The sequence below is a fragment of the Mycteria americana genome, chromosome 3 (genome assembly GCF_035582795.1).
Source record: "Mycteria americana isolate JAX WOST 10 ecotype Jacksonville Zoo and Gardens chromosome 3, USCA_MyAme_1.0, whole genome shotgun sequence".
Classification (NCBI taxonomy): domain Eukaryota; kingdom Metazoa; phylum Chordata; class Aves; order Ciconiiformes; family Ciconiidae; genus Mycteria; species Mycteria americana.
The window spans coordinates 42,564,453-42,586,985 of NC_134367.1; the positions used below are offsets into that span (position 1 = coordinate 42,564,453).

General features: G+C 46.0%; 1 protein-coding gene and 1 long non-coding RNA gene across 4 annotated transcripts in view; one reads left to right on the plus strand and one right to left on the minus strand.

Annotated features, from left to right (window-relative positions):
- Positions 1–9,738, minus strand: part of BACH2 (BACH transcriptional regulator 2) — a 190,917-nt gene extending 181,179 nt beyond the window's left edge. The window contains exons 1-2 of one of the 3 annotated variants that reach the window (XM_075498377.1): positions 9,350–9,738; positions 9,091–9,260 (exon numbers count right to left, since the gene is read on the minus strand). The gene's annotated coding sequence lies outside the window, so the exon portion shown is untranslated. Of the gene's footprint in view, positions 1–9,090 lie in introns of all 3 variants that reach the window. The other 2 variants (XM_075498378.1, XM_075498376.1) reach the window with 2 other exon arrangements.
- Positions 9,739–12,011: 2,273 nt separating this feature from the next.
- LOC142408197 (uncharacterized) lies at positions 12,012–22,304 on the plus strand. The gene is made up of 5 exons (XR_012775213.1): positions 12,012–13,919; positions 14,928–15,030; positions 15,571–15,813; positions 19,780–19,980; positions 20,389–22,304. It is a non-coding gene; the product is annotated as an uncharacterized LOC142408197 (long non-coding RNA).
- The last annotated feature ends 229 nt before the right edge of the window (positions 22,305–22,533 follow it).

The window sequence follows — 22,533 nt, forward strand, 5'->3', positions numbered from 1 at the left end:
ACCTAACCAAAAGTCTGCAGACGCTTTCATTTTTGCTAGTCAAGTTCTGGCCCAAAGTTTGCCTAATATGCATGGCCAGCATTCAGCTTTGCATAAAAACACCACCGGTGCTGCTCAGGAACACAGGAGAACGGCAGCAGCGCCGTCCCCCTCCCAAACAACAGCCGACTGGCTCCAGCAGCCACGCACGGTGAAGCTACGTGCGACGGCTCGAGGTGATCTGGGTTTGCCACTCGGCAAAGGCAAATGCCCCGCGTTCCCACTGCTCCCTCCTGCTTTAGCTCTGCTGCTCTTTGGACTTGTGATCTTACTCATGAACTTGTCTAGAAAATTAGCCAGGGCTAAGAAAATGGTAAATTGACATGTGCTAGGTTGGAAAGCTGAATCAGCTCTGCAAAGCCCAACAAGTGCACGGCCAAGCAGGACCTCCTGTTTCCACCCAGCAGCACAAGGGGTTACCAGCTCCTCATTTCACCCCCTTGTTATGAAGGATGAGGTTAGACTCCCTTCTTCACCTGAGCAAATTCAAGCCACTCTGATCATCTGCTGAACCCGTTAGTCAACATCTCTAAGTGCACATGCTTGCCATCATCCCCAGAGTGGTAAAAGGTTGCAAGGAAGACCTGAGGGTCTAGGATTGCAGCCACCTGTTTCAAAAAACTCTCCACAGTCACCAGGTCTGCTCATCTCCTCAGCTATAACTTAGGTTTAAAATCTAAATTCACAAGAGCTCATCACAGCTGGGAGATAGGTGACATGGCCCGGTCACATCAGGCCAGGAGCAACCCGAATCAGGTGGGAATAACAACAGTTATTTGAATATTTGCAGAAGATAGTACTTTTGCATTTTGTTAACGTAGAAGACTTGCTTGATTGAGTTCTGTTTTCCTCTAACGTTTCTTTCAATTGCCTGTTGCAAACACAAGCCAAAATTAAATGGCCCAAACCTCTCATGCCCTGGCAGCAAGCTCCTACTGCCAAGCTAGAGGTTTGGCTGGGCACAGGCTGCTAATGGTTTTCTGCAATACCACTGCATTGCAAAAGCAAGACGAGAGTGACCTTCAGGAGATGGGGCATGATGCCGTGATGGTCGTTGCGCTTTGGGGGCCAGGCGTCCCATGGTCAGCTCTAGGTCTTTTAACAAATTTTGGTTTCATTTGATCCCTTACCCAGGTCCTCGCCAGACCCTGCAGTAAACTCAACCAGCAGAAAACTAACCCTACACGTACAATGAATAACCTTCTGCCAATTTAGCTCTCAGGGCTGGCCCGCTGTGGGATAAGACAGGTGCCAGGGCAAGCGCAAGGAAAGGAGAGGAGATGATGCAGAGCAGAATCACAGTCTCAAAATCCAGTAGCGACAGTGTCTGTTGCCCTTCACAGGTCCAGCCCTCAGTGATTTTGGACACAAGTCCCGTTTCCGAGTCAGCAGAGCTGAGAACATGGATGAGATTTAGACGCGTTACTCATTCATCATGACCCAACCCTCACGACACTTCTGATGGCAAGATTTTCTAAAGACAAGCTGAAATCAGAGCGCTGAACCTATGTCCTCTTGAACTCTGAATAACCACTGACACCGTATTTTGCAGTCCTTACCGATTATTCTTCTGTGAACTTCAGTAAGAACTGTCCATAAATAAATCCCTTAAGTTGGAAGTTGGCCTTTTCTGCTATACCGATCTGAGAATAGTAAAATCTCTCTTATTGTTGCCATGTAACAAACAACTGGATTTTCACATGTTTCAAAGTTATATCTCCACAGGCTTCTGCGCCTCTATTTTTAGTGCGCCTCTCCCAGTAAGAATGTACAAGACAAAGATTCTCCGTCGCAGTCTGGTTATACAAGAAACTAACAAACACATCCAAGGTATTTCAGCACAGTCCAAATTAACTACATAAATATATTTAAATATTTAGTGGTAAAAGATGCCCGCTGACACTGAGGGAGCTGGGATAGGTCTAGATTTAATGAGGATCTGCCTCAGAACGGATTTTGTAAAAAGCACGCTCTCCTTTTAAAATAGAATAGTAAGAAACAAAGAACCATCACATCCTTATAAGGAATAACTTACTAGTATAAATATTGCAACAGCAGAGAAAGTAAACACAGAGGTTTCATAAGTGTTGGAATTTTCACTCTAACGGGGAAGAAAAGACTAGCTCTGCCTCATTTATAGTCTTTAAATCTTATAAAAACACAGGCAACCTGAAAGCAGGCAGCAACACTATATATTAATGAAGCAGATCAGGAGACGCTGACTGGACTACCATTAAAAGTAGAATACCTTGCATGAAAGAATTAAAATTTGATAGACTATAACAGCATGGAGGGCATGTTCTGCTTACATGAAAACAAGATAACCTCGCATTCTACAAGGTACGGTTTCAAACAAAATGCAGTATGCGCTAGGGCTTGCTTCGTTGCACTGAACATGGGGCAGTGTCTTTACAAAAAGATTTCAGCCTCATAGGTAAACAGCTAAGAGGATGCCAGCACATCTGAAAACTATTACTTGAAAAAGAGAGAGAAAGAGAAGAATTTTAAGAGATCACTTTCTGATTTGCCCTTTTTTCAGTATCACTTTCAGTACTGGAAGACATGCGTTTCCTCCTAGGTAATGACAGACACATCCTGCAGTTGTCGTTTATTCTTCAACTCCTCTTTTCTGTCTATTTTCCTCTCCGGATCCTCTGACCCCAGCCCAAACAGCAATACAGGTCACTCAGCAATCTTACTGTCCTCTCTTTACCGGAGTGGAAGAGAGGTGGAGAACAGCAGCTCGGCAAGATGAGGTAGCGTGCCAAGTCTTCCCCCACCCGACATAAATAGATTATATTTTCCAGATGCGCATCTCTGACATCGAGGCTGAGCGTCGGCAATATTCACTGCGGTGAAACGCGAAACACTGAGGAGACAGGAGAGGGGAAGATTTTAGCACTGCAAGCAGTGGTACAATTAAGGTTTTTTTGGAGGGTACGAGATCTTTCACTGTTGCACAGCAAGTCACTAAAGCTTCCATAAGTTAAAAAAAAATAAAAAAAATAAAGCTCAAAGTAATATTTTCCAACCTTTCACTAAAAGTAGGGGCCAAAACCACACGTTGTAAAGGTCTTCCACAGTTTTATTATTAGAAGTAGAAACCCCACTGATACTGATGAGTCATTTGTATTGGCGGAAACCAAGAACACCCATTTTCTTCACGTGTTACAAAGCTCTCACTGTGGTTTTCTATTCATTACTGGTCGAAGTAGTTGACTAAAAACAAAACAAGTGACAAGGACTCACCTTATTGTTATTAAAGCCCATTTTATACCAGCTGATTTTTGTTTATCACACTTTTAGAGATCACTTATTTTTCACCCCATTCCACAAAAAGAAGAAAAATACACAAAAGACGACTACGAATCTAAACTCCGTGACAGTAAACCCAGAACTGCAGATGGATAATTCACTCCGCTTCTGCAAAGGCTTTTGTGATCAACTAAGAAAGGAAAAAGAAAGGAGGGAAGAAAAAAAAACCACAACAAGAAGATCAGTTAAAAATCATCAGTCAGCAGAAGCTATCGTTTTAGTATTCTTATGAGTAATCAGAATAGAGTCTGTAAATAAAGCAGCAGTTGTACAAGAGCGTAAGTTTTCATCTTCATGCAAATGAAGGAATCCTTTCACGCCAACGGCCAGGGTTATTGCCACACAGGAGATAAAAACCAGGCTAAGAAATAGCAAAATTCTGAAAACTAAAGATAGCTAAAACCAGGTTTTTAAAGTTTAATCACAATTCCTTGCTGGCTTTAAAGAAGATTTCTGCCATAAAAAGGGGTGGAAGGTAGGAGACTGTACAGCTTGCAATTGGCAAGGGAAAATACAATTCATACGCTGGACTTGCCATATCCAAATTAGGAACAATGCTCGGGGGGGATTTTTTTTTTTGGTAACGTCCCATTCACAAAAAAAGAAACCAAATAAACCCCAGAGGTTTAGTCCTGCTGAACATCCGTAGCATCTAGATGCACTTCGAGCACAACCTCCGCAGCGGTGCAATGAATTTCTACTTTACACTATGCACCTAGCAGAACAGCAGCCTGGCAAAGTGACAGTGTATTTTGGTATTACTGGGAAAGAACACCACAGCAAAGCAGTGACCGGAGAACTGAAAATAACCTTTGAACAACGGCTCGGCACTGACGGTCTCTCTGCCTGCGCCTCCTATTGTGGATAGTTTATAGCGAGGGTAGCTCCAAGCTGCACCAGACACGTGAGTCAGCAAGAGCAGCTTGTAGGAAACTGCTGACATGTTCAATTGCTCTCACATACACGGAACACACCTACCCACTAAATAAAAAACAGGCTGCATGCAAATCGGGGTAAAGGAACACCTCCACACCTACAGTTCCTGTTTTCCTAGTTCAGGTTGAAATTTTAAAGCGATCACTAATAAAGAAAAAAAAAAAAAAACACCACCCTCAGTGGATGTCAGCTATAATAAGTAGCTATGATTAAGTCTCAAGGGTCATTTTGTTTATTTAAACAGACATAACTGCTTTTCCTCTTTTCAAAAAACAAAATTGCTGCTCCACAGCCCAGAAGCCCTGCACGGTGACAAGCAGTAAACAGTTCCTGTTTTTCTTAGTGGGGAGACTCCTTTTGAACCTATGCACCAAAACCCATCTACCCATCACAGCCCAGCTGAGTGTTTCCAAAGCTCAGGAGCAAAAAAATAAGCTTCCAGCTTCCATTTCAACTCCTACTAGGGGTAAACTGGAAATTCCCAGGTTTTTCATTCCTAACAGCTTTTCAAGCATCTGTTCCGCTGATACAATAGCGGAGAAAGTTATCGGTCAAGCTGTATGCAAATTATAGGTCTTGGGAATAAATCTGGGAGGATCTGACCCTTTTAGGTCACCTTTCACACTAAAAAGAAGAAGAAAACAGCATACCTCAGGTCCCAGTGCCTCTTGCCCCTGCAGCCACCACCACCACCACCTCCTTCTCTTCTTCCTTTGAGGCACTGAATCTAAAGTATCCCAGCTTGCTTGGAGGGCAGGTTTGCACCAAGCAGGTATAAACAGCAAAGGGGGAGCAGAGGCAGGGGAGATCGGGGAGGGATGAGGGGTTATGCACGGAGGGATTGCACGCCTGGCAGCCCCCTCCACCTTAGGAGCTTTTTGCAGGCAACCTGTTTCAAGCCAAACGGGGACATGTCTATCGATCTGCTGAGATGCCAGTGCAGCGCAGCTGGTGTTCTTCAGGTTGTTGCTGTGGCTCTTTCTGCATAAAGATCAATACAATCAAGCAGAGGAGTCTTCTGAGCCCAATTTTTGATGGATCGAAGTTCTGCTGTACATGTAAACTTTTAGCATAAAGGTTTTTCCAAACTTATTCCCTTGTTTCTTTTTATTTACCTGTTCTGAACAAGTGGTTGCTCTTTGATCAATACCATTAGTTCTAGTAACTCAGGAGCTTCGAGTCCATCAGTGGCCACAAAGGCATTTGTATGCATTCCACCGCTCGCCTGCTTTAAAATTACAATTCATAGTCCAAGAGCGGCACAGTAAGTAGTGCTCTTTTCAATGCACTACAAAGATGTTTCTGCCTAACTAACAAGCAAAACTAACACATTGCAACTCAGCTGGCTATATTCATACATTTTACATCCTCTTGATGCAAGCTTCAAATGAATGCGTAATATCCAGGCAGCTGCCAAGGTTAATGTCTTTTGGCTGAATTTAAAGGAATGATGACCGTTTTTTGTAAAAAGCCGAATAAGCATTTTGAGCACTATTCTGGAAAACCTTAGGGAGTTACTGGGGGTAGAAATCTAGTGTCCATTCAGCTGCTACAACAAAATCATTTAGGCACCTCCTCAAATATCAGTAAAGAACTGCAGTATCAGACAGACTCTCTTGACATTCTCATAAAGCATTTGTAGTCAGGAGGAACACTGAAAGCAGCAGGACTAACTCGGACTTCGAGAAAGCTTTAAGTTTAAATACAAATTTTCTTCAACACATTAATAGAATGACTGGTATATTTCCCCTAACATAGTTCAACCCACGAACCACTAAAATAAGACCATCACAACCAAAATGAGCCGAGCTGGAAATTCAGACCCAGAGGTGAAAGACGGAAGCATGCATGCCTTAAAACGTAAGTCAGATCTGCTAAACACTACAGGTATGTTCTTGCAACTTGTAAATCGAGAAGCCATTCAGAGAGCATTCCTTCGAGTAAAAAGGCACGTACATTTTGATTTGAATATATAAACCATGTTCATACTACCTAAATTAAAATCACAAGAGATTCTGTTCACGTCACACAATAAATGCTATTCAATTTACACCAACAGTTTATTACATAAAAATGTTATTACAACTGAAATTATTACTTCACATATATTAATATTACACATCTCATTTTTCAGCTTAGTGCCATAAACGTCTCTTAGCTACACTCTAAGAGGTCTCCTCTTTATCTCTGTGTATGTGAAGTCCTAACCAAGACAAGTATCACAGGCACACAATGAGAAAACACCTCTTTTTATTCTTCTTGGATTTTTAAAACAAACAAACAAAAAAAACCCCAGTGATCACTGATATTTTTTTTTTCCATGGCTAGTGATATTTTTAGAGAAAACCTTAAGGAAAATAACTAATTGGCAATCACACCGCAGCCTCGTTAAGAAAAATAGCTATTGCACTTCAGAACAGAAAAATCAAGCAATGGAAGTTTTAAAATAAGCAAAGGCAAGCAACTTCTATCACATATTCCACACTACACATCATCTATATAGGGTTTTATTTTCAGCTCTCTTTGTCATTAATTAAGTGCGCACAGAAAGAGATACGCAAGATTGCTACACAGTACGGGGATTTTATTAAACTCGTTAATTTCAATGAGTCTCTGAGGCCTTCTACAATGTCGAGGATTTACCAGAATCTCCTCATATTAGGAGCGCCATGTCAATGCCTATTTATTGGGATTTGGACCGTTATTCTCAGCTAGCAACTCGGGTGCTATCTCTAACTTTCCTTCATGCCCAGCACAGAAGAGCGAACCACCCAACGTTTTCTTGTTGCAAAATAAATGACAGAAAGCAAAGAGGGAAGGAGAGGAGGGTGTCCCACCTACACCACCAGCGCATCCTGCCAACGTGCATGACAAATACCAACACACATTCAAGATGTGCCTCCAGGTCAGAAAAGGACTAGGAATACCTGTCCTAGCACTGCTTCCCAGTGTGAGATATCTGGGCATAAACAATTGCTGATGATTAACCAGTTGGGACCTGTCAGCATGTGCATCAGTCGTGCACCTTCTGTGTGCACCTTTCCCATCCAGTCCTCACAACTGTAAAAGTTTTCAAAAAATGTAGTTGTTTAAGCATAAATTACACAGCAGAGTTGCCCAGCATTGCCCAGAAACGCACACTCTACTTCTGTGGAGCATTTCTGCACACGATCTCTAAATATCTTGACAACCACCCTACCTGCAAAATCACTAGGGACCTTTCTTGCCCACTTGACAGCTCAGCGTACCGGCGTACATCTGTTTGAATGGCTCATCCAGTGTTACAGAGCAAACTAGCAGGAAAACTAGAACTATGATCCTGATTTTTCAGTCCTCTACTTTTCCAGTTAGTCACGGCTTCCTTCCATTTCTTGCAGAGCACCTTCACGACAGCCTTTGAAGCTGGAGAGTCAAATGCGAAAAACGATGCTGAAAGCACAGGTTCAATACACCACAGGGAAGCACAACGCCGATCCATTTTGCTGCCCAAGTGCCCAGATCCCAGTGACGGGCGGCAGGCGGGTGGATACAAAAGGCAACACAGGCTTTTAAAAGAGCAAGCCCACATCTGAAGCGGAATTTTCTTTCTGTCAGATGTAAAGACCCCTAAACCACCGGTTTCAGACTGTTGCTACAACAGCCCCGTAGACAACAGCTTAACACACAACCTTATAGTTTTATTCTACCCATCTCATCAAACGCAATTATCTCAAATTTCAGTATTTACATACCTGAAGAAGGCAATTTACCCAAGCACCACCACCCTCTTCAAGCTGCAGAGCATTCCACCATCTACAGCAGAATCTCAGACAATCTGCAGCCCGAAAAATCCAACTTGTTTCTAGCTCGAGCCCCAGAATACCAAATTAAAATATGCACAAGTTTAGCGACTGTTCCAAACTCTTCGAAAATGGGCTTTCATCACGAAAACACGGACACGGCTTCAACTAGAGCAAACAGCAAGACCGTAATTTCCCAATTTTTCCAACACCCTAACGAGTAATTCTAATAAGATGTCATCCCTGCCTCGCGTTTATTACTAAAGAATGAAAAACGCGGTTTACTCCGGAGCTGCCGGGGCTTCAGCAACAAGGGCACAATGATCTCACGATAACTGAGGCGTTTTAAGCAAGACACCCGCTGCATTACAAAAATAGCCTGCTCCACAAAAGGAGAGGCATGATTTCACACTTAGCGTCTTTCATGACAGCCAGCGTCTTCGCGGCGCGCTGCCTTGCCTACACGCTACGTTTTAATGATCCAAGAAACTGTTATCGGAGTTCACATCTCCCTCCAAACCTGCAAAAACGGGGGCGGGGGACACCGAGGGGACGGCGGACGCCCGGCGCGGTGCGGTGCCCGCTTGCCCCGAGCGGCTGCAGGTGGCCGCGGCGGCGGGGCCGGGGGAGGGCGGCGGGACGGCCCTTGGCGGGGGGGGGGGGCTGCCCCAGGGGTCCCGGCCCGCCCCGGGGGTGCGGAGCGCAGGGCAGGGGAGCGCGCGCCGAGGCGCACGGGGACACTCGCACACTTCGGCGCCTGCCGCGCGCTGCCCGTTACGCAACGCGCGTGTTTCCCACTTGAAGGAATAAGCACTAAGCGCTCCGGCAGAGCCCGCGGCCGCGCCGGGGGCGGGGGTGCAGCCCCCCGCCTAACCCCGCGCAGCAGCTGCTCGGGGAGGAGGAGGGGAATAACCACGCTGCCCCCCGCTCCCGTCCAGCCTCCCCCCCAAACTTCGGCCCCCACCCCCCGTTCTTCCCCTTCCCCGGCGGGGCTGCCGAGCCGCGGAACAGGCGCACTCACCTCGCCTCCGCGCAACTTTCGGGGGTCGCCCCTCTCGCTGCAGCCGGGGGGGGGGGGGGGGGGGGGGGGAAGGCCGTGGGCCGGGGTGGAGCGGGCCCGGGGCGAGGGGGGGAAGGCTGTTACGGCTGAGGAGGTTTGGGGAGGGGGGGGGGTTGCTCTTGTTGTTGCTGCTGCTGTTGTGTCGGAAATTCTTATTAATATTTCCCTGCGGTCAGAAACCTGCACCCTCCCCCCCCCAAAGGAAAAAAAAAAATCCGACCCAGACGCTCATCACATGGCGATTGCTTTGAACCAGCTGCTTCCAGAGCCAAAGTCTTGCGGAGAAAAATAAAGGGGGAAGGGAGGGGAGGGGGGAAGGGAGGGAGGGAGAGAGAGAGAGGGAGGGGGCTGGCAGGGGGGCCGGAGGAGGAGAGAAAGCCGCAGCGGCGGGAGGGTGGGAAGGAGGGAGGGAGGGAGGGAGGGAGGCGGGAGGGGGGAGCGGCACCGCGGCGGCTGTGTCGCTGCCGGAGCGGCACCCGGGGCCGGCGGCGGTGGCAGCCCGGCGGAGGCGGAGAAGGGAAGGCGGCGCTGCGCTGCTGCCGCGGCCGCTGCTGCCCAGCTCTGCCGCCCGCCCGCCCGCGCCCGCCGCCGCCGCCGCCGCCTCGCGCGCCCCGGCCCAGCGCCGCCCCCGCCCCTCAATCGCTACATTGTTGACATTCGCAGGCTGACATCATCCTCCCCGCCCCGCCGCCCGCTCCATTCACAATAACGCTACGCCAACGGCGCAGCGCCCGCCGCCTCGCCTGCCGCGGCCCCTACGCACAGAAAGCGGCGTACGGCCGCTCCGCGAATAGCGGCGCCGCTGACATTCCACCCGCCCCGCCCCTCCGGCCGGGAGCGGCGGGCGCATGCGCGGGGCGGGCTCGCTCCCTCCCGCTCTTCCCGGGGGGAGGGGGGCGCGTGTGTGTGCGCGCGTGTGCGCGCTCGTGCCGCCGCTGGCGCCGGACCCCGCGTTTGGGCTCGCGCCGGCGGCCGCAGGGGGCTCTGGGAGCCGTAGTCCGCCGCGAGGGGCCGCTGTGGCGGCGCGCGGGGCCGCCGGCCGCCATGGCGGCGGGGGTGGCGGCGCCGGCGGCCCGGGCAGGCCCACCGGCGCGGCCCCTCCCCGCCGCCCTGGCCGTGGCGAGGTGTGGCGTGCACGCGTGGGGGAGGCCGCGGCCCGCCAGCGCCGCCGGGCTTGGCCGTGCGGAGGGCGAGGGGCGGCGCGGCGCGCAGGGGCGGCTGTGGGCAGAGTGCGATGGGCTGGGCAAAAAATACCCGCCCGGTCACCCCTCGCCGCCGGCGGAGCCGCGGTGTTGATCCGGGGGATGTTTTAGGCGCTCCACCCCCGGAGAAACCTCATCCTACTTGCGCTGCTGACCGCAGGCGTCCAACAGCCATGAGTCAGCCCTGCCGAACATCACAAGAATAGATAAGTGCTCCCGGGACTAAAAACAAAAACACAGCCCCGTCGAGGGTTCCCAGCGCGAGAGGGCTGTTTGTTCTTTGCCTCGTCTCGGCCGGCGTGAGGTGCCCGTTTCCCAGCCCGTTCCCACCCCGAGGCCTGGCGCCGTGGCTCCGTGTGCCGAGCGGGGATCCCCGCAGGCCGCGCCGGTGCCGGCAGCCAGCGCTTGGGAGCGAGACCCCAAATGTCACGAGAGACGACATGCAATTGGGAGAACCGGTAAACGAATCAGCTGCATTCTACCAGCCCGACTTACTCAGCCGGGCTAGGACAGAAAAGCATAAAGACGAAAGACGGCTGAGAAAAAGGAAAGTTAGAAAATAAATGATTCACAATAGGGGCCGTGAGTGAGATTATCTCTGGAGACATCTCTAATTAAAGGGCGCTGGATAACTAGGGGGTTACATTTTCCTGGGTCAGTGGTCTTGAAAAAGAAATTGCCGTTGCAGTAAATGTCAATAAGGAATGATGGTGACCTACTGCTAACAAAAGCACGTTCAGTAATTAACATGTGCATGTTTGTTATTTTTTCTGTGTTTATGTCAGTTTTTATTGTACATTTTCATCCTCTGTTTCCCCCTTTCACTACAGACAGATGATACATAGTGTTTACCATATCCTTTAGAGGGGAGCAATTTCTGTGAAGTTATTTCACTGATGTCTTCTCCTGGAACTGCCGCAGCTCCATTGGGCTACCTGTGTTTTCAAAGCCTACTAAACTACAGGAAGCTATGCAAATACCGTGTGCCAACACAAAATCAACTCTTTGTATGTAACAACAAATATATTGTCCCTTTTCAGAAGCATAGTTCTCCCCTGGCTTGCATTTTGCACGGTTGTCCGCTTGTGTAAAGTGAAAAGCATTTCAGTTCGGTAGCACTTTATCCCTGCTTCTCCTAGCTATGTGTGGCTGCAGAATAGCACCTCACTGGAGAGTTTGACTCATAAACTTCACTCTCCCTTTCCAAGTAATGTTCATATAAAGCCTTGCTCACAAGTGCCATTTAGGTTCTGGTTCTGCAGACATATATAGAGCTAAGGACGTGAAAAGTCCCACAGTGTGTAAGGGGACTTGTCATGTGTTTAAACGCTAGCAGGACTGAGTCTCCTTGTTGCCTTGTTTTTCCTAGAGACACAAAAATAATTTTGTATTGGCGTGAGAGATAAAAATACTATATTGAGAAGGACGGAGAGATAAAAATAAGCCATGCAGCATTTGTAATGCTTTAGTTAGCACGCTACATGCCCATTATGCCACTGCATTCAAAGTGCACATATTCTGTTATTTGCAACACGCTACAGGAGATACGGCTCCAGGTAGTCAAAGCCGGCCAAAAAGTAATCTCAACAAAGCACTCTGTGTGCACCTCTGCCCATAGCGCACATTTCTGAAAGGCACAATAATTGCCATTTATCTTAGTGGCCGACATTTTAAAATGAATGTTACTATTTGGCTCAAAGGAAGCATAAAGTGAAAACGTCCATTTTAGATTTTATTATTCTGTTTACCCTGTGATAAAATTTTCAGCATGAACCAGCTCACGCTTTTGCAGGACGGAGCTAGGCAGAGAGTGAAAGAAGATAGAGCCAAGGAGGGATTGGGCACATAAGCTTTTTGAAAGCTCAGCAAGCACCTCTATGCAGCTTTTGGTACCCAAATACTATTAATAATTTTGTGACCAACTCATCATGGAAGACAGAGTTGAGATTCCTGTATATCATTCAGGTCATGATTTTATTATGGTCGTCGTATCTCTATACAACACTAGAAAACTGGGGAAAAACTGACAGAGTTGATTTTCAAAGACAGGAGGAATATTACACTAGCCAAATGAAACCTACTGTTTAAAAATGCTATTTTTATGTCATGTATTTTACATTTTAATGCACTGGCTTCCCAATTCATTCCCAAACTGCTTATATTCCAGCAACAAATCTACTCTGATCCTGTTTCTATTGCAATCAACTATCTCCAATTTTTGTGTATGTAACTATTTCTGGACCATTTTTCTTGAACTACAGCCAAACATATATTACAGACAAATATCAATTATTTGAAGAGATGTCATGTATGGTCTCTTAAAATGATCCACAATTTGTCAAGCAACGACAACAAAATAAGGTGAAGAGGTACAATTTAGAAGAGGATAAATGTGAAGAGGTACAATTTAGAAGTTATCCCATGAATACTTGAGGGCGCTGAATGCTGCAACACTATCCTCGAGAAAAGGCTACATCCACACATTCAACAACTGGTTTTAGCTCAACCCTATGGACAAATTTCCTGGTTACACGTTTCCTTTACTAATGTCTTAATTAGGTGGTTTCTCCACGCTGCCGTGACTTCATCCCTTTAGAGAGGACCGCCTGGTTGAGCTTATGGCAGTCGACCTACTTTTCAGTGTTTTCTTTATGGATAACACAAAACTTTCCAGCATATCTGAATTATAGATACCTGTTTCAATCATATTTCATATGTAAATTTAAAAGATTTCAAATGGAATCCAATATTGTAAAACATGTCCCGACATCCCTTTCTGAGATCTCATTTGCATATCAATCTTGTAACTTGAATAGTCTTAATAGTGCCACTTGTTGGAGAGCTCTGTGTATTGCAAGGTATTTCAATCACGTATTTATAAAAACAAATTGCTTTCTCCTGGTGATAGGTAATTCCTAATTTAACATGCTACAGGAAGAGATGAAAGTACTGCAGAGAACAACTTCTGTTGCAGTCTCGGCTTCAACCACGCTGACTCGGAGACTCTATGAATGAGCAACATGTTAGTGGATCTTATGCAACTTGATCTTTACAGTGGTAATTAACGAGTGAAAAAGGAAAAACAAGGACAAATCTTGCGGTTTTTAATTGAGGAAATTGTCATTTCCTTCCGCAGTACATTTTACCCTGCAGCATTTGGGTGAAAAAGATCAGTTTTCCTGGATAAGCCCTGGTCCTGTGCACAGATCTGAGTCATTATTGATAATTATGCACATATTCTCCTGGGTTGTGCAGGTAGCATTCATGAAATTGCATCATTTTCTTTGCAGTGATTAAGAAATTCACAGTTGATTACTGATTATACTCCAGGCACCATATGTCTTGTTGCAACCAGATTCTAACACACCCCAGGTACATTGCGTTTCCAGGAGCACTGACAGTACGAACAGCACGCCCTGAGTCAGTGGCTGTGACGGCTACGAAGGACACATTGTCATGGTGCGTGGTATCAAAGATCCACAACGTAATGTCTCCGCAGCATGGCTTGACATCACATCAAAAGCTCCACAAAGGAACATTTGCCATGCACAGAGCATCAGATCTCCAGCGTGATAGTTTGAGGAGCTGGTGAGATACAATATTTGAAATATGTTGAAGTATTAACAAAGCGTTGTTGCTGGGACTAAAATTATAGTGTCAGGAAGCAAGGCAGGAAAAAATGGCAGGCACTGACCTTTAAAAAAATAGATGCCGATAACATAATAGAAAGGGAATTTAAGGAGCTGTTGACTTCGTATGTCAGGAAATCGAGGGTCAGGAATCATTAAGGTTTACGCATGATGTCCAAAACATTTTGTGGTCACTAAGTGAAAAGACAGGGTCTTCTCTGGTGTTTATCTTTTTCAAAAAAAGAGAAGTAAAATGTCCAGATCGCCTGCTTGCTGGGGTTGCTGGACTTTGGTTTTACATATAGTAATTTGGGAAAAGTAATTGCAACACCTATGCTAGACAGATAGGATGAATGGCCTACAGGTTATTCTTCCCATTGGTTCTACAGGAGGTCAGACTTTGTCAGCCCCAGAGCAATCACAATCCTAACTGCCTTCTGGTGTCTTGAAGTTCAGTGCCGTGAGAGGCAGTCCAAACACAGCCCACAGCAAGTCCTGGAGATAGCCAGCAAGGTTAAGGCTTTGTCCTTGCCCATTTTGTCTTTGAATCGGTGTCGCCTTCTGAGATCTTCATCAGCTCTTTTACTGCTTTCAATTTTTTTTTTTTACTTGGTATGTTCATTCTTATTTACAATTTGTGAGTAACATTTTCGAATTTGCATTTAGAATTGTATTTTAAAATATAATGTAAAACTATATTAATTTTTTACCATTCTAAAGGTCAAATCTGGCAAATTCCCTGATTCTGCAGTTCAGGATGATCCCATAGTCTGCTTCCAAAAGCAAGGACATCCGTAATGATATACTTAAACCTCAGTTCATATTCCCCTATCACTAAGAATCAGTGTGGGCAAATCAGCTCCAAAAGTCGTTTGAGGGCAATTGTGGACAAAGCTCAACCTTGTTTTAGCTCAGCTTGCTCAAAAGCCTTCTAATCCACTTTTTCAACAGTGCTCTGTCTTTACAGTTATCCAGAAAAGTGAAAATGTCTGCAGCAAACTGTGAAAGCGCGGACGAAGCATCTGCCTTGGCAAGGCTGTCCTCCTGCAAATCAAGAGATGCACAAGAGGGTTAGAAAAAAGCTCCTTTCTCTTGAGCACTGCTGAGGGAGGGAAAACATCTGGGACTGGAGAACAAGGAGGGCATGTGGAGGTTAATCCAGATGTGACAGAGCGGTGTTTGTGCTCTAGACAGTAAATGTCAGGTGGGAGACTTTTTCCATTCAAGAGCACAGAGATATTTCTGAGCAGTCTAGGTCCCAGTTCTGACATGTCACAGGACACCAGTAATCTGGCAAGATTTAATTCAAAGTTGTGATTTTGGGAAGGAACAGAAGATGGGTAAGGAAAAAAAACTATTCCCTGGGGAGAAATTACTATTTCTAAGGAGTCTTCTACTCCACATAGTCTTTAACATCAATGAGAATTTATGCACATGCACCAGTGGCTGACTAGACCCAAATCCACTAATTAAGAGTAAAAGCCTTGAGGTAATTATTACTCACAAAGATACTGAGTTGGTAACAGCTCTGACTTTCTAGCACCCATGATTCTGCTTTCAGTGGATAACTGTAACAGGGACTTCATGCAAATAAATTTCTTTCCTTCCAGGCTGGACTGTGCAAGCCACAGCAGAGGACATCTTGCTGTTGTCACAAGGAAGTCACGAGGAGCTTCTTCAGAACTGGCAGTGGTGGTGGGATGTCTGACTGCATGCCCAGCTGCCACTTGTGCCTCTGGCGACCTCTCCCTTGGTCCTCGGTGCCGGGCTGCTGTCACGGCGGCTGCACACTCTCTTTGCCTCTGCAGGAGGAGGCATACTTTGCCGAGCATGCTGCTGTTTCAGCTGAGGAGGTATTTCTGGTGATGAGTCACGCAGGATGTAGCAGATGGTGGGAAACATGAAGCCGTGAAGACAATGCAATGCTGGTGGGACTGGGAGAGGAGACTGGGGCACTGAGGGTGGGCAGTGGAGATGGAGGGGAGGAGGAAGCAGACTGCAAAGCCACCAGCTTCGGCAGAGCCCGGTGGTGGTAGACGCTGCTGTGTTATGGGGCATGGCCAAGGTGCCCATCAGTGTGCCTTCAGAGGGAGGGCTGGGAAGTGGCACGCAGCAACATGTGGGAATGTAAAATTTAAGAGGCAAGTCTAATCATTGTGTAGTTTAATAATAACGTGTGTTTCATGTAGCTGAAACATGACTGGAGCGTAAGAAGGCTTGTGGCGGTCAGGGATGGCTTCTGGCTGAACAGAAGCTGGAGAAGGACTGGTGGGAGGGCAGGTGGGGAACACGGAGGATGCAGATGTACTGGCACTCAGCAGGGACACAGTGGCTGTACTGGCATGGTGGCTCCCACTGCCTCTGATGGCCTTGGAGTAGATGGTGGAGTATTTTGGACTTCTTGTTCTGGGCTAAATCCCTGACACTGTGCAGTTCTGAGGGGAGTTTGGAGTGCTTCAGTACTATACTGAAGGCTTTGGCTTTCGCAGGGGCAGTTTATTTTGCTTTTAGTTGTAATACTAACCAAAGAACTTGGGACCCCAATGAATCTGTGGGTTTCCACTCACATAACTAACAACCGTTTGAGTCATTTACTTCTCACATCCATTGCTTTTGCTTTTTTCAAAAAGGCTGCAGGATGTTTTTGCACTTTAAGCAAGGACCGGGACAGAAAATACATTTCTGTAAGGGTGAAGATGGCTCTTTCCATGCAGAGGGATTTATAAGCGGCATTCATATATTTTTTGATTAATAGATAGTGTTGCTGAAGTGTTAGCACTTAAGGCAGAGGTCAAGTCTCTGTTATTTTTCTGTCTTAGAGGTGAAAGCGGAGTGCATTGGCTTGCAGCGTGTGTGTGATTTTTTTTTGTGTAGCTGTGGCAAATAATTATGACCCCTGATTACTGGAGTGATTTAAAACTGCTCTTTGCTATGTTAACTTGAAGTTGTGAGCTACAAAGGTCTGCTGTGAATAGCATATGAATAGAAAAGGGACTCTGTTGGAACTCGCTATTATGTTTGAAGTTGGTAGAAACTAGAGATTGAAAAGACCCACTAGTTCACTGAATGAATTCATTGCACATGCAAGACAGAAACTCCTTGCACAGTGATATCCTTCCTACATTTCTCAGGAAAAAGAAAACATGTTGAGATGTTTCTGGAGAAAATGCTTTGACACAATGCAATCCATTAGGACGTCTACATTTTGACCTGGTCTACCAGCTAGGTAATTTTTGCATCAAATTTGCAGTGTCAGTTGCAGAATGACTAAGAAGTTAAAGCTTCATGTAGAACAAAGATGATTTATTATGTATTTCTCTTTCTCACACTGAAAGGAAATGCTGTTCCATAGCTGTTGCAGTTCTGGTTTTCTCTGAAGAATTGTTTAGTCTAAACATAAATGTTATGAAAACATAGGTGAAACACAAGGTTGATAATTTTTTTTACTTTTAAATATAAGTCCAACAAAACATTTTTAAACAACTGGCAACCTGCAATGTCTGAAATTCAATAATGATAGGAGTAAAAACTTGAAAGCGGTCAGTAAGGAAACAAAAAATTGGTGACATTTGGTGATTATCCCAAGCAAAAAGAAACAAAATAAACAAAGGCTGTAAAGAGTGACAAGCAAATTCCATGAGAAGAAATTTCAGTCGTCTAGTAATTGAACTTAATTTAATTTAACTAGACGCGTAGGCCAAGAAACCCTTTTCTTTTTTTTTTTTTAATGGACTTTCATGGGAAGTTGATAGAGTTCCTCAAAGGAATAGACTTGCTAGCTGCAATTTATGTATGGTACAGCCTACTTTTGTCTTTAGCTTATGAAATTTGGTCTAGTTTGTCATGACTACTTTCTTTGTTAAAAGGTAAAATGCACACTGGGCAAATGTTCTATGGCAATTTGCATAAAAAGTGATGACAAAGAGCAATTAATTCCTCATTATTATGCAGTGAAATGCTACTTTGCTCCTAAGTGACTGTAGAGGAGGGTTTTTTCTCTGTGTGTAAATCTGTTGCGGCATTGTTCTAAAAATAGTACTTAAGAGCCCTCTGCACTCTTTATAAATCAGGGTCTTTGACACTCCATTCGATTCTCCACAGAGAGATTTTTCTCACACATGCTGAACACTACAAGTATTGCCCCAAATGTTCATCACAATAATAAGCATCAGAATTTTGTTAGATAAAGCAAGATAGAGGAACTTAATATTTTGTCAAATTAGATCTCTATCCTTTTTATCTGGAGATCAGTATTCAAAGTACACTCAGATCACACACAAATAGAAACATATTCCTACCACACACAGCTAGTCTGTACAGAACAAAGAGTCAAGATACCGTTTTCTATGAAGGCTTGATTCTGAGTACAGATTTCATTACCGGCTCACCATAGGATAATGAAATTCCTTCAGGGCAAAGATGAGGTACATCAAAGAGGCAGCATGGAGAGGCAGACTTTGTTAGTGCAAGCTCTGTCACCTGCATTACTGGTCCTTGCCTGCCTTTAATTTGTAAGGAAATGCTAGTAATTCAAACCCTTTTATTGGACCAACTTATATTTATATATATACATGCATACATGTATGTGTATACGCACACGCACACAGAAATACATGTTTTTCAAAATACAAAACCTTCTGGAAGTTGTGTGACTTCTTCGCAGCTGAAATGGAATGCAGAAAATAATTAATTTCTTGCTAGCAAAAATGACCCATGCAGGTCCTAAAAGCATCTTTGCATTTAGTAAATAAATGCTGTCTGCACCGTATAGATGAATAACCCTCCGTGCAACTTTGCTATTTTATTTCTATAGCAATTCAAAGTGACTTTAGTGCTTATGGAAATGAGAGGCCGATGTTTGGTAAGACCAGGAGCTGCTGAAGACGTGAATCACCAAAGCTTTCCCACAAAGCTTTGCCAATATGGGAACAAAAGGGTTGCCCTACAGAAACACATCACGGGTCTATCTAGTCCAGCATCGCGCCTCTGGCAGCGGCCAGTAACTGATGCTTCAGAGCAAATCAAAACCACAGCAAGCACCTAGCTAATTATGAGATGGTATGTGTAGAGGAAAAAAAGGTTGATCCTGACTCACAAGAGAGCAGTTTATGCCCTGAAGCGTGAGGTTTGATTTCCCTTGTATCCGTTTGCCTAACTCACACAGTTGCAAATACTATTTATGCTTAAAAGAGTTTCTAATCCTCTCTTGGATCCTAATCAACAATCTGCCTCAATAACCTGAGTTACCAGGAAGTTCTTGGGGCTGAGCACACACTGCGTGGAAGCTTTGTGCTTTGCGAGTTTAGGGAAAGTTTTCCAGCCTTGGCCTAACACCCACTGCCCTGAGGATCAGACCTAATTGTCTAGATGAAAAATACCCAAGCTACCACTCCCTTCCCCTTGAGTCCTCCCTAACTGAAGCAGTTAATTCTTTCCTACTCCCCACTTGCAAAACTATTGCTTTGGGTAGATTTCTTTCACTGGCACAGGGCAGTGGCTCCCACTTTCTATCCTTCTAGGAGGTTTGGACAGATTCCTCTGTGCGTCTCACCTCAGTACAAGAGAGGTCTGCCTGCAGGCAGAGGATGCTGCCTGGCCATGCTGCCTCCCACTGTTGCGAAGGAGAGGGCAGTGACAGCAGAGGAACAGGGCAGAGGAGAGGGCCACGGAAGGCAGCAGTGGTGCCAGCTCCTTTCTGCTCTTCCAGCATTTCCTCATGATGTAGCAGGAGCTCTGCTTGGGCTACTCTGTGGAAACATGCAATGCCTGTGAGACTCCCTCTCCTTTCCCAACTTACTCCAGATTTTCTGCTCTCCCAGGCAAGAATGCAAGCAACATTTTCAAATCATCCTTTGATGACCTTGAATGACCTTGACCATCATTGCAGAGTGATCCTGTCTCCATTACAGCAGAACGATAATCCTCTCTGCACTCTCCCCACTGAGTGTGGGTTTCTTCTATGTACATCACAAAATGGTTATTTAAATCCAGCACATGGACCTTAACAGCAATACCAGAAGGTAAAGGAGATCCAAAAAAGACTTCACTACTCCCCATAGGGCCCAAGTGCTTAAGCCTCAAGGTGTGACCCTGAGCTCCTAAACAGAGAGGTGCCTCCTAAATAAAGAGGTGCCCAAACTCTGTAGGTTTTCATCTCAAAGCTTCGCCTTCACGACCTGAGGCTGTCATTGCTGCACAGCCGCAAACAAGCCTCAGTTTTGATGGTGGCAAGCAGGCCTGGTGCCTAAGGGTATGCTTCTGAGACAGCTCCAAACAGCCCTCATGGGCACTGCTGCCGTCCCATCCTTACCTCTGGCTGTATTTTACCATCTCTCCCCTGCCACTTGCCCCTCGGGCAAGCACTGGTGTTTGTTTGACCACACAGTAAGCCAGTTGCGGAGCTGAAGTGGCTGCACATTTCTTTGCAGGATTAGTTTTCTGCCGACTTAACTTCCTGAACCAGCTGACCAGGAGATCAGACAAGACCAGGACTGACGCAAAGAGAGGAGTGGGAATGGGAGGCTGGGGACAGGGCAGAGCACCCCGGACTTGCGTGGACCCGCAGCCTCAAGAGTCTGGCTATGAGGCACCTCTGCCCCAGCCTGGCACCCCACAAGAAGGTGCTCTGCCTGCTCGATGCTCCTCAGCATGGAGGCTCACCAACATCTGCCATGGGGCAGGGCCGGCAGCACCTCTGTGTTTTAGCGAGGGGCAATGCCGTAAGTCCAGGGAAGAGCGGCAGGTCGGTGGGGCGGGGAAGGGAGGAGCGGGGGGACAAGGTGGTCAGGTAGCAAGCTCAGACTGCAAAGAAAAAGTGATGAGTCTGGTGGCTCATGGCAGGCTGAGAGCCGGGAAGCTCTCGAGCCCTGTGAGCCTCTTTTGTGCAAGGCAGAGGCACCGGGCAGGTTGGGAACACAGCGAGGGCTGGGAGCAAGCAGCCTGTACAAGCAGTGAGGATGGGCATATGCATGTTTTGCTGGATAAGGCCCATTTCCCTTCATGCTTTCGCCATACCTAATGTCACCCATGCCTCTGTTTCCATCAGCTTTCCCAGGATCTCTTCAGCTGTCACTCCAGCTATGGCAAACGAGAACAAAACCTGAATCAGAGCCCTTGTTTAGCAATGATCTCCACACAGGGGATACAGCCTGCCAAATACAGAGGTCTGAAACTGCCTGCGGTGTGTTGGTCTGTTTATCTAGCATGGCTCATGCTATTTTATTTGCTTAAGTGTCATTACCTGCGTCCTGGGAGAGGTGGGAGGGAGGCCTTTTGTGAGCTATACTGAATTTTCCTGAAACCACCAAGCGACGAGAATGCCATTTCATGTCAAGAAACTGTTATTTCACCTACGCGCATGTTATGTTGTATTCTGCAGACTACATTTTACATGCCTGGGGTGTATACGTGTGATCTATTGAAATCGCTCGCCATCTTCCATAATTTATGCTGCCCTTCAGTCTTAGCAGCGTGCATAAACTTCAGCGACATGTTGTCACTCCTCTCTAAATCATTGTGAAAAATCATCCGAGGAACAGCACCGGACCTGGGGCATTCTGTGTTTCGCCTCCTCTGCTTCCCAGACCAGGCTTCGAGGTGGCAGGATGACACAGCAGAAGAAAAATCACAGCCAGCAAGGTGTGAAATAACGTCCCCGATAGTAAGAAATTAGAATGGATAATGTGTTAGCATGAACCTTGGCATGGCTGTTCAGCCTAGCAGTGTTGTCCTGGGAGTGGCAGAGCCAAGGAGAACCCAGCTTTCCTGAAGGCAAATGTTCCCCCTTTTCTTCAGGCAGCCTTTTAATAAAACCTCACGATGAGCAAATAGATGTAATGGAAATGGGAAGACGTGAGGGTTAACCTTTAAGTCACCAGGGGTTTAGCATTTACCATTGTCATACAGGACTGTACCAAGATTATTTGTTTCCTATCGCTTAATCCATTTATAATGCAGCGTACTAATCCACAATTTGTCATTTGACCCATCACTCTGCTATGAGGAGCTTTGTCAAAAGCATTTTGAAAACCTGCTGACAATTCCCGCTTCCTTAATTAGCTGGGACTTTTTTGCAGATTTGAGGGGAGAGAGCTGCAGCCCAGCTGGCCTGATCCTGCATGCCCAAATTAACCTCGTTCATGGTTGCACACAGTGGGCATCCTCAGCCCTGGGGTCGGCATTACCTGTGTTCATTTCTGACTCATATTTTGGAACAGGGAAATTCTTTCGTCTCGGGAAACACCCTTGTTTTTCAAAGCCGCATTACAGGCTCTTGCCAGTTGCTCTGTTCTGAAGTTTAGCTTCTTTTAACTTCTTCAGCTCCGGTTTTCTCAACTTGCTCCAGTACCTCTTCTTCGGAAATGTTTATAATATCACACTCATCATTTCCATAAATTTCCAAATCCCCTACTACAGTGAAGACAAATGTAAATAATAAATTCAGCTTCTTGAAAATGTCTTAATCCTTGTTACTTGCATCCTTAATTCCTTAATGACCCGCAGGGCCTACAGAGACACACATGCAGCTTTATTTATCTTTAGTCTATTTGAATAATTATGTATTGTTTATCTTA